Below are 13174 nucleotides of genomic sequence, written 5' to 3'. Positions count from 1 at the left end.
ACCTGTATGTATTTGGATGGGGATCTTTTTCATGTATATATCCCACCTTTATTATTTTTACAAATAACTCAAGGCAGCGAACATATCCAGCACACCTTTATCCTCCTATTTTCCTGTGAGGTAGAGTTGGGCTGAAAGACTGGCTCAAAATCACCAAGCCAACATTCACGGCTAAGGTGAGACTCGGTATCTCCTGGTGATTGGCAGAAAGTTACCCCTTCGGCTTTTGTGCCTAAGGCAGGATTGAACTTGCAGTCTCCTGTCTCAAGGCAACAGGACTATTTTTTTTTCCTTGAGGAAGAAGTTGCCTTTTGAAGAAAAAAGCACCTTTGACACAACTATACTCTGGATGACTGACAAGCTCCACAGTCACAGTCTCCTAATTTCTAGCCTGGTGCCTTAACCACCACACCAAACTGGATCTGGAAAGATCAAAGCTGTAAGATGACACAGACTACATCAAATCACTCCTGAATTATGTCAAAAAAAAACAAAAAACCTCTGCATGAATGAAGTCAAATTTGACTTGAAACTGACTTTATTTTCTGCCTTCATTTACAGCTTAGCCTTAGCATGTAGTATAAACCTAACCAATTTTGGCTTGTTTAGTAAAACATGATAAATCACAGCATAGCACAATGTGTGAATCAGCAAATATGAGGGGGGGGAGACAGTAGAGTCTCAGAATTAACTTTGATGTTCCCCAAGAAAGATCTCAGATTAAGCATCTATTTATAATTAACAGAAGTGCTACTTTGCATGCCATCCTGGGACTTCCAAATTAACTCTCCCAAGGCCGGTGTTAAAGGCTAGGTGAAAAGTTGAACAGAGCTTACATAAGGCCAGTTTGAAAGGCGTATCTGCCCATTTCTCTTGAGTAACATGCTTGAGCCTTGATAAACTAATCAGCAGCGCTGGAAAAAAAAATAACCTTGTGTCGCCACGGTTTTTGTTAACAGCCTGGCAACAGACAAACCGATTGGCACAAATAAACAACTCTGCAAGGGGACTATAAATCAATTAAAATGTTGCTGCTGACAACTAACCATGGCATCCATCTACCCAGAGAGAAACAGGTTACATTACACCAGTACTCCTAGACATACAGACTAATCTGCCCTCTGATTGCTTTGGGCAATTCATCATCAAAGGCCTCATTCCGATCAACCTGAATCTTGGAAGAAAGAACATTTCAACTCCCCGATAATCCCCAAATAACAATATCTGCTCTTGAAGTCTCAAACCACCCCAGAACTTTCCTTAAGCTGCTCATCTTCTAAATTTGTGAATTTTAGCCCCCAGAAAGCCTATATCTGAGAATGCTAGAGTTCAAATCTAGACATCTGGACTATACCAAGGCTGAGGACAGCTTTTTTAGATGTAGTCTTAGAGACCAGTTTAAAGAATCTGAGGAAGAGAAAACTCAATCATCCTGTCAACTCTCCATGAACACTCAGCCTCAAGAAATGTTTCCATTTCTGCTGCATTTTACAGTGGCTGGTTTCATTAAAGCATGACATTGAAAAATCTTTTGTGACTTGGTTCATGCTAAGCCGTAAACCATGGATTACAAACAATGACTGGGTTCATATCTCATTCACAGCCAAATCCAAAAACATACTAATCCTGTAGCTCAGCTTCCTAATTTTCTCCTTGATGGGTACTCTTAAAGCAGCGGTTCTCAACCTATGGATCGGGACCCCATTTGGGGTCGATCGACCATTTCACGGGGGTCGCCAAGCAAGGTTGTTTGCCATTTTTTTCCCCCTTTTCCGGTGGGTGCCTTACCTCCCTTGAGCTGGGCCAGCTGGTGGTCAGCCTGCTCCGTCTCTGCCGCTTGCCAGCTACGCCTCGGCCGGTGCAGGGGGCGGAACCACGCATACGCGGTGCTCCCGGGCAGGGAAAGTCCTTGACTTACGACCGGTTTAGTCCTTGACTTACGACCGGTTGGGGTCGCGGCATTAAAAAGGTTGAGAACCACTGTCTTAAAGTCAAAGAAACTTGAAGCTAAGAGTCTTTGGCCCAACCCACTGCTGAGTAGAAAAATCCAAATTAAAACATTCCTAATTGATGGCATTTTCTTAAAAACATCCATTGACGGATGCTCACTACCCTCTCTGGATAATAGTTGCACTGGCAAATAGCTTTTTAATTACTGGGTAATTTTCCTTAACATTCAACCAGGATCTCCCTTCCTCTAACAGAAGCCTTTGCATGCTTGTCGCTTTCTAGATGATTCCCCCTTAGATACTTGAAAAATACCATCATATCAATCACTGTATGTAAGGCTAAATCAATATCTCCTCTTAAGACTTAGTTTCCAAACCCTTCATTATTTCCAGCTCCTGTTCCTCACGCCCAGCTTGACGTTCCTGTTAGTTTAACCACCGCAGGTTTCAAAACAATGTCAGAAATTCAATACTTGAACCGGACCAGGTTTATGGTAAAATAAAAAGGGGGGCATACAAGATGCTTGATTGTTGAAAAGGCAACACATAATTTCAACCTTTTATCAAGAGGTGGAGTCACTGGGAGGGACAAAGTGCAGAATACACGGTTTCTAAGCAAGCATTTGAAATTACACCTTCTTTCAACCCTTCTACATCATTGTCTTTGCCAATGTCACTGTTCTGATATGACTGACCCAGCAGCTTGTTCCAGCAGACTCAAATGTGTGTAGCAGACTGGAACATCCCAGATGTCAAGACAGCTTTATTAGCACTAGATATAAAGTCACAAAAGAGTCAAACAGCAAATATTAGGCAGAACTGTGGAGTCAGCATCAAGGACAGGAAATTGTTGTTACAAGAGAAAGTTAGCCAGCTTCAATGACATCCTATACAATACATCCACTCCTTGGTAAGTAAGAGAGGGAGGGAGGGAGGGAGAGAAGGAAGGAAGGAAGGAAGGAAGGAAGGAAGGAAGGAAGGAAGGAAGGAAGGAAGGAAGGAAGGAAGGAAGGAAGGAAGGAAGGAAGGAAGGTGGGTGGTGGTCTTGAAAAGCTAAGCAGTCAGATTAAGATGGACTAAGAACCTATACCATTTCTTCTCTGAAATGGTATAGGGTCTCCTGCTTGGGGGGAGTTGGACTAGAAGACCTCCAAGGTCCCTTCCAGCTCTATTCTGATTCTTCTTCTTCTTAAGAAGATTGTTTTGGATAAACAATCCTTGGAAAATCCCAGGGCTCTAGCCTAGAATGGGATGTACACATCCCCACTTACTTAAAAAAAATGAATCACAAAAACTGCAATGGTAACTGCAATCAAACCTATACTGTTGCCATAGATAGATAAACAAACAAATAAATAAATAAATAAATCTCAACACCAGTTGTGATAGTAAAATGTTACTATTATAAGAAAAAAATGCCACTGGCAGAAAGCTCAATAAAAATTAAAAAGCTCAGGTTTTTTTTCTTTGTTTTCAATTCATCAAGATAAAATTATTCCCTTTGCAGCCCTTCCATAATGTTTCAGCTAATTTACAAATCCATAATGCGTGAATATATATCTTCTTTCTTCATTATGACATTTCCAAGAATTAGCATTCTTTAAACCATATTATTTTACATAATTCTTACGGTATTACATAGTAGCAAAACATTGTTTTAAAACAGTTTGCCTGAAGATTAGCACATCCTGAATCGTTATTTCTCTATAACCGTATTGTCTCATTATTAAAGATGTAATTAATGATGCTAAGTCTTGCTCCTCTCTAATCACGTTGTTTGTACTCCTCATAATACTAGTCATATTTTATGGGGTTTTGATAACAGATGTTTCTCATCGCCCATTAATACATAAACTTTCAAAAGAACATTCTCAAAGTAATTAAAATTGGATACTGACAATAACAGAACACATTTCTGATGTGTAGTTTTCTACCAGCCATCCAAACCAGTTTAAATCAACTACAGCTATGTATATTTGAACCTTTCCAAACTCCCTGATCTAACAATCACATCAAAAAGCGGTATCACAAACCCGGACGGGACAACTCGCCCTTGACCAACTCATGGTGGTCAATTCATCACTGCCAATTGGCCACAGGACAACTTGCGATGGCCAATTCGCCGTGGGATAACTCACCACGGAACAATTCAATTTAATTATTATTTAAAAATAATTCTAAAAATGTTCTCATTTTTGTCATGCACATTTCATTTTTGTCCATCCTTTGGCGTCCTTTCTTTAATGACTACATTCCACCATTTCTTCGATGTTACTGTAACTCTTGATCCGTGGCAAATTTCCCATGGCAAGTTGGCCGTGGATGAGTTGACTGTAATGATGTTGCCACCACTGAAGTTCTCAACCAACCAATTCCTTTCTCAAACACAGCTATTGTTCTAACAGGACTGTGATGGAATGTATTTTAATTTTTCTACATTCATTTTCTTTGAAGCCATTCTGTCCACGTTTCCTAATCAGAAAATCTAATAAGAGGAATTGTATACCTGGGATTTAAAAGAAGCATGGGAAATCTTCTTTTAAATTAATGGAGAAAGGATGCATAATGAAAAGCAGAGCATTCACACATATTTAGATATGAGGATACATGTAAATAACCTTCTTTACATTGCTTAGTCCTCTCTCCAATAGTCAGGAAATCTTCACAGTTTCTTGGGCTTCCACTAAATTCTAACAGAAGCTGTCAGGAAGATATTCCAGCCAAAGGATTTTTCAAGACTGAGAAGTTAGGGATATGCAGAATGCTGAATAGAAGAGTCAGCAATGAAAGAGGCTTAAGGAATGTGTAAATGCTCTGCATCGTAATTTAATAAGTGCAGGAACACAATTTTCTACCCAGAATTTCACCAAAGTTCTATTCTCCTGTAGAAGAAATATTGAAAGACATTTTCTTTCATTAAGCTGAATGAGAACTGGTACAAAAGGAACAGAGAATTATTGAGCATAACACTAGAAATGAATTATTTCTACATCCACACCAGGGCCCTAGGCTGGTCTTTAAATGTAAGCAGAATCAGACTTGATGAGGACCTGACTGGGAAACAATCAGGAAAGCTAATTCAAATCAAAAACATCCTCAAAAGAAAAAGCAAAACATTTTGTTATTCTTGCCAAAAACACAACGCGAAAACCTCACCACATTGGTCTGAAAAGGGATTCATGTCATCGGGATTTTTCATTTAATTACTGATTTTTTTTCTTCTCAATCTAGATCACAGTCTTAAAATTGCCTGGTCTCTACTGATCCGTAGAGAACAGCTCTTCAGCTATGTAGTAATTTCCACCCAAATTTGAGCTTCTATATTATCATGCATCCTTTCCTGCTGATTAGTCTAAAGAAATGAAAGGCCATTTTTCTCTTCAAGCAATGTCCCCGCCAACCTATCAGATCTCTTTAGGCATTTGCAAAAAGTAGGCCAGATCAAGGCAAGGGGCCATATTTAAAAGTGGTGAAAGAAGGCTCTGGAGACCTGCTCCAGACATATTAAGTAACAGGTTTAATCCGGCACGAAAAAATGTTCACAGCTGAAGAGGGTCATATAACCCTCAGACTGTACATTGTTCACCTAAAGAGACATTTCCAGAATATGATTCGTGATTGGCAAGGGTTTTTTTTTCTCCCTTGACCTGCTTGATCTACAAAAGGCCATTTTACACATTACCAAATGTCAATGCTGACCGATACCCCTATTTCACTCACCCATCCCATAACTGGGCTGTCCAAAAAGGCAGCTGCGTGCACTTCTGTAGGAATTTTTGCAGGCTGGAAGGAGTTTTAGAGTTAGCGATGGCGGAGCTTTTGTGAAAGTTTTCAGAGTTTGTTATAAATGCTTCGTTCAGGGGGTGGGGGGAGAGAAAGAAGTGGAGGCAGTTTAAATGTACCAATAAAGGAGAAGTAGCTCAGGGTTGAAATGAGGGGTCCTTCATGCTCTCTGAACTTGGTTGTTTTCTTGAGGGCATTTCATTACCAAAACACCAGCAGCACTGATGATGTTACCTAGTTTGGGTAATGAAACGTCTGCAAGAAAACAACCAAGCTCAGAGAGCACCCAGGACCCCATAGTCTGTCCTTCCTTCCTTCCTTCCCTTCCCTTCCCCTCTCAATTTCACTCCCTTCTAGCACTGATGATGTTACCTAGTTTGGTTAATGTAACGTCTACAAGAAAGCCACCAAGCACAGAGAGCACCAAGGATCCCAGTTTACTGTTTCTGTTCGGTTGACTGCTTCCCATCCTCTATTGCAATTGTGCCTACAATCCAGCTTTAAACATTTAAATAAATGCATCTTTTCCCCGATTTAGCTCTGCCACTTTTCTCTCACACATTTCAGCTAGGAGGTGCTCGAAAATGGTAACTAGCTTCTTTCCTCTATAAAGGGCTATGAATACTGATGGTGTTTACTTTCTATGCTAAATACTGCATCTACGTAAAATCCAGAATACATCATGTGGTAGATGAAGCTATATCAGGGGTGGGTATATTTGGTGCGTGGGGGGATTTACCACGAGAGCTGCAAAATCTCCAAAGCTCTAGTGCAACATAGCAGTTCAGATGGAAAAGTATGAAGCGCTAAGAAAAAAAACGTGTCTGAGCATATGCTTCCATGGGGAATCAGGCCATGAACATCACCAATGAATTCACTATCCTTCCATATTAAATCCTGTCCTGGATCAAACCTCAAAAAGCTTTCTTCATTTCAACAGACTAGTTTTGGAAAAAGAAATGGGAAAAGAAAAAGACGTTGATTTCTTATTTTCATTGTTAATCGAAAATCTTTGCAGGGGTAAAAAAAAAAAGTCTATAAATCTACCAGCAGAAGTCTGGCTCAATCTTCTTCCGACTTAGCAGTATGTCTTATGACTATTCTATGCCATTTTAATCCACAAAACAGGCAGGTGGCATTAAAGAATTCTTCAACTGGTGTTTGTTTGTTTGTTTGTTTGTTTGTTTGTTTGTTTGTTTGTTTGTTTGTTTGTTTGTTTAAATGGATTGGCCACTCAACTCCAGTCAATTTTTTGTATTAATTGAAAAATCAAAAGGAGCTTCTAGATACTGTTTCATCTGGTCTCTTTAGCATGGTACACATGTTAAGCCAGATGATAACCTGGTTTGCTTAGTTTGCGAATATACTTTCATATAAAACTCAGACAGTGTGATTTACAAACAATTCTTTATGTTTAGTGCCTTGACCAAACTCAGATAACTGCAGATTATTCAATGAGCCATAATGAGCAGGGAGCTAGACTAGAAGACCTCCAAGGTCCCTTCCAGGTCTATTCTGATAAATTCTGAATCAGAGAGTTTTAGTTTATTTATTTGTTTGGCCTGTTATGTTCTAGTCTATGTTTTATGTTCTAATATCAACATATAAAATGGTGAGTTCCACCCTTGGTTTTTAGAAAGATACACATTGCAGTATATCATCTCCTCGGTATTCTATTTGTCCCATTATTAATTTCAAAGTTTCTATATCCATTCTCGTAAAGTGAATGCTCTTTTTTCAAACCTCACTATGGGATGTGGGGTCTTTAACAACAAGGAGTTGGAACAAATTAGTGTTTTCATGCAAACTCCATCCAACAATCTCTGAATTGCTTTGTGCTATTTCTTTGTTTCTCTTCCCCCCTCCCCCCTCCTTCCATCCAATCCTAATGCATTTCTAATCACACATTTTATTATGCAGAACTTGTCATAAAGCACATTACTGCGTAACCTTAAAAGGGCTCTCATCACAGAGAAATAGTGAAAGAATGGAGGAAACCTGAAAGAAATCAAAGCACCTACCCCTTTGTAAGTGCCTCCCCCCCACCCCCCATTTATGACTTATATATTCCTTCAAAAAGAAGAAATCTAATTTTCTCTCTGGGGCAAATCTTTTATTTCATAATGGGTTGCTTATCAGATATTTTGCTTTAAAATTTGCTCTTATTGTTCGTTTGCTCTCTACTTCTTCTTTTTTTACCATGGTTAATGTAGTTGTATCTTTACACGGACCTCATTTCTACGGAGGCCTTGTTGTTCTGCTATCTAGCCAATTTTTTTTTCCCACCCAGAGGCTGTTAACCAGGATTTTTCAATGTCATTTGGTGCCTTTCTCACTGCAGCAAATTATTTTTATAGATCATTCCAAAAGCCAACCTTGTCTTAGCGTGGTTTCATTTCAACGATTTCAGAACTGTGACTCCATTAAAACAGCTTTGCAAGTTCACATTATAGAGTTCCCCACTGGAGAAAGCAGCTTCAAAATGTTCAACGAATAAAACAGCGAAGAATTAAACTTGATTAATCTCATTAGTGAATGTTATTTTTTAAAAAAAAGATAACAAAAGGCCTACAATGTGTTAAAAGTTTAAAGAGCCACCGCATAACTGAGCATTGCAAGTCAATCCTTTTTGGAACTGGATGTCAAATTCGCTTGTTCTTAATATGGAGATAAAGGACAAAGGAAACTGCTTTATGTCAAGTCAGACTGCTCCATTTAAGATAGACCGTGCATGGCTATACACTTCTGGATTGTTCCCAAAGCTTTTCCAAACTTTTCATCAAATACTAAATTTTAATATGATGGAGTAGGACAGTGAGGGCAAACCTTTTAAAGACCAAGTGCCCAAACTGCAACCCAAAACCCACTTATGTATCGTTGGGTGCCGGGTGGGCGTGGCCCATTGGGTGGATGTGGCCCATTGGGTGGGTGTGGCCAATCAGATGGGCATAGCCCATTGGGTGGGCATGGCTGCGGTGGTAACAGCAGACTGGGTGGGACTAAAAAGTTCAACCAATCAATTCCAACTTTGCAAGATCTTTTTTTTTTCCATGAGAAGTTGAAATTGATTGATTGATTGAACCTTTTTTTTTGCACACGGTAGTGGAGGCCTAAAGCGAAAAGATTTTATAAAACCCAGCTGAAGATGTAGGACTGGGGCGACGGCAGGAGTGCCCACAGAGAGGGCTCTGCGTGCCACCTCTGGCACGCGTGCCATAGGTTCGCCACCACAGGAGTAGGACATGTACTGTAGAAGAAGGACAGGCAGAACTGGGGGCAGAGTCAAAAGAGGAATCAGCCTGGAGTCATTATGTTCCCACAATCCCTCTTGAATTCCGATTACTCTTATATAGCGCCAATTTAGTGCTGACCGTTGACTAAATTCTTGCATATAGAATGTGCAATAAATTAGCTTAACTGGAACTTAATCCGTGGTCCTCCTGATTCTTCACACCTGGCATATTATTGCGTTATATGAACTATACTGAAGCATTTTCAACTCAATATAAAGGTTAATTAAATGAACTCAAATTTTGTCCTGGGCTACTTTTTTTTTTTTAACTATATCACTTAGCATCCCTCTCAAGGGCAGTGTTTGGCCTGTAAAATGTTGGGCACCCAGTTTGGGAAATTATTCTCCCATCGTTGAAGCACAGAACAAACAGAGACCATTTAAAGTCCTAAAAGAAGGATGAATAGGAAGAACCCTGACGCTATGCATTGAAAGAGAGAGTTATTTATAGACCATCCCAATCTATGCAGGTTTGGGATTGTAGACCTCCTTTATCGTATGAATACTCTGGGCTTGGTTAAAAGCTTGGTACCTACAGTCTATGGTCCTGCTCCTATCTCATGTTTAACTGGATCAGTAGGGTCAGGAGCTTGCCAGGCAGTCTATTTTATAGCAACCCCCCCAAAAAAGGGTCATTTGACTCGTCAATTTTAATTTAATAAACTGCAAGTTTAATTTATCCAAAATTAGATTCAGAAGAGCCTAAATTAAATTAATTCCAACCAACTGCTTCTTCAGATTTGATCTAGCCTACCCAATTTTGTATTGTCCTCACTATTCTTTCCACTGTTCAGTCCAAGTCATTAACAACAGTTTTAAAGAGCTCTGAATTCTAGATCAAACAATGCCCCATTCAATACTTCACAGTCCCTCAGCTCTCTGGTTCCATAACTCTGTGGTCAACAATCTAAGATCAAGCCTGTTCGCCAGTTTGTCACAGAAATGGAACATCTATCATTATGATGAAACATCTTAAACCCTGTTTTTTCTCTGCATGCTACTTAATGCATTACAGAGCAGAAAGATGCAAATCTCTTGATATCAAGGGAGATTTAGGCTTTGAAAATATAATGGAAGGGTTTTTTTTGGTGAGAAGCCACTGGTATTCCAGAGAGAGGGCACGGTAATTTAAAGGTCTTAATTCTTTCTCATTAAACTGTTCTTTTGTCTGTCCTTAAAATGAAAGAGCTTTAACCAACAAAGCAGTGCGCATCAAGCTCTGTTCTAATAAAATGAAAATTTGTCTGAATGCAACATCCCTTCTTAAGCAAAAAATTTTATTCAAGCAAAGAAATGAGCCAGGGATGTGAAATGGAAACATATCAGGAAACATATAACGGGTAGAGGAGACTGTCATAGGCATGATCCAGCAGATCTGTAAGCATCTCTTATTAGATCACTTGAAATTGGTCCCTGTACGGAATACAAACGGATATACTCATTTATTTTACTCACACTGATGATGTTACCTAGAGGGGTAATGAAATATCAGCGAGAAAATTTCAAATCCTAAATTTCAGAATTCTGTGCAGGCAGAGTGGGTAGACGTGCAATAAAGACCACTCATCTATTTCCATTTTGTTTAAAATGTGCAAACATTTTAATTTTTGAAAAGGAAAGAATTACCTGGACCTCAGGTTTCTAAGAACACCCACCCAGTCCTATTTAAAATGGAAAATTGCCTTAAAAGTGTGTAAGTCAAAGAACTAGATAACCCATAGGGCAGACTTGTTGCCTGGGAACAGAAGCAAATAGTATTTGAAGGGTGGGACCTAGGTTTGGCAAGACAGGACCACTGTAAATGAAAGAGCAGAATGATTCATAGCACTTTCCGCCTTCCTATCACTTTATATCATCAGCTGGATCATATAATAGAGCTTTTCCAAGGTTATAGATTAATAGATTTAGCACCTTAAAGGTCATCTCATCCAACTCTTTGATGCAACACCAATATTAATGTCACATAAAGGTTCAAAGCTTGAATTTCTGCTTTCCCGCATTCTTCAATATTTCTGAAGACAGCTGATCATCTTCATAAAGCACTTTCAGCAGAAGAACAGCAATAGAATGAACAGGAGCTGCAAGTCATAACTCTGTTGTCCAAGTTTAAACTGATTTGCTTGCTTATTGTGAGTTATTATTATCAGTATTCATGCATTAATTTTCTGGGCAAAAAGCCCTGTTAAGATGGCTCGCCTATAAACTAAAAAAAAACAACCCCATACAATGCAATTAAAATCAGCTAATTTAAGACTGTCAAACTCAAATCGCAGTTTAAGCCCCTTTCAATCCAATACCACAAATCCACTAAAGGAAAGCAATTTAAAACAAGAGGCAGAAGCCAGACGTACAATTAAAAGATATAATTGTTGTTTGTTTCTTTGGGTAATGCAGTTTCCACTCTCACCGTTTCTTGGGAGCCAGGGGCAGCCTTAGGAGAAAATGTCTCCCCTGGAGAACAATTTATGCTGTCGCCACCAGAAAAACACTGTGTGTCAAAATAGTTTTGCTTCAAGAGTGTTTTGGCAAATAATGATGACGGTGATCAACAACCACTGCTATAAAGACAAGTCAACAGAATCGTTCGACACCCATATAAATACTTGGCCCTCTTTAAAATTTGAGCTGAAACTCTAAAACTGCAGCTTAGTTTTCATTTACATACAGAGCAAGTGACATCCAGACTTCACACTCCAAATGATCACCATCTCAAGAAACAGAAACTGAAATAGCAGCAATGAACATCTTTAGGCAACCAATAATAACAGCCCCCAAAAAGAAATCATTCCAAAACTCAAAATAGAACTGCGAGCTGCGTTTACCAACACACTAACCCATCATTATCTAACTTTTATTATTTATTATTATTATCATCATCTAATTAAATTATCCCATTTTTAAAGATTTAGATAACAAGCACAGAGTGCTCAGGCTGAGTTTGCCAGCAATAGCTGGTTAATTTGTGTTTCGGTCTGTTGTGCAAACAAAAACAATGATTTATTAGGCAAGTGGATAAAAGAAACTACAGATTTTTCCGGCATAATTAAGGCTGGAACATATGGCAGCATCTAATGCCCAACAAGATTTCAGTTAAGCTTACTTGCTGTCTGTCTCTTTGCCTTTCTGGAATGTGTCTTGGCAAAACAGAGGTGCATCCACTGAGTTGAATTTCTCTACTCTACACCTAGATGATGTATGGTTTAATAATTGCTGTGAGGTTTCAGAAACACACAAGAGACAAAGCTAAATAAGTAAAACGAACTAACTATGGCATTGATGGATTGGCTGATTGACTGAAGAGGTATCAGTCAATCATGAAGAGGTTGGCTAAACAAAACAAAACAAAAAAACCATGCACTTCAGCATCAAGGTGAAGTTAGCTGTTTTCAAGAGGTGCTATTTAATAACTGCATTTTTTTAGACAAAGCTAAAAAAATCATCATTTATGAAAGGGTCAAAACTCAAAGAGCACCAACATGAAGATATCCTCAGGTTGAATCTCAAGAGAAAGCAGAGAAAGATCCTTAACCAAAATCTGAACAGCTCTATCTCTCAGGGGCAACAATTCCCTTTTATGCTATTGAATCTAAGAAAGGATTGCCACTTTCTCACTGTCTAAGGCTAATGACAGTGTCTAAAATAATCTCCTACAATGTAACCAGCGATCAATACTGGAACCATGCTGTAGAATTATGATAAATCATGGCAGAATAATACCCCTAATTTTTAAACTGAATACTATTTGTTAGTTAAGACTTGGGTTTTGCTTCAGCAAAAGTAAATCTTAAATTCAGCAACTCTGTTTCTCCCAAGTTAGCTCCAGGCATCCTGGACATTTCTACATTCTCCATCCTGCTTGGCTTAACTCTCCCCCAAGAATAGAATAGAATAGAATAGAATAGAATAGAATAGAATAGAATAGAATAGAATAGAATGGGACCTTGGAGGTCTTCTAGTCCAGCCCCTTGCTCAAGTAGGAGAACCTATACCATCTCAGACAAGTGACTGTCTAACCTATAGACAATAGGCCTATAGCATCTCCTCTAATACAAGTTATGATGTTGTCCTGTATCTACAGCAGCTCCTGAAACCCAGACTCAGAATGCTTGATCTTCTAGCAGGAGCAGTCTTTAAACATTGAAAGCCTTAA

The 13174-nt window shown here is 39.0% G+C and overlaps 1 protein-coding gene across 1 annotated transcript in view; it reads right to left on the bottom strand.

The window, feature by feature from the left end:
- Positions 1 to 13174, bottom strand: part of AGBL1 (ATP/GTP binding protein like 1) — a 134995-nt gene that overhangs the window by 121003 nt on the left and 818 nt on the right. The window lies entirely within an intron of this gene.

Source organism: Protobothrops mucrosquamatus, unplaced genomic scaffold (genome assembly GCF_001527695.2).
Source record: "Protobothrops mucrosquamatus isolate PMUCROS unplaced genomic scaffold, P.Mucros_1.0 scaffold72, whole genome shotgun sequence".
Classification (NCBI taxonomy): domain Eukaryota; kingdom Metazoa; phylum Chordata; class Lepidosauria; order Squamata; family Viperidae; genus Protobothrops; species Protobothrops mucrosquamatus.
The sequence above is the reverse complement of the archived record's forward strand: the minus strand, read 5'-3'. Positions and strand labels throughout refer to the sequence as shown.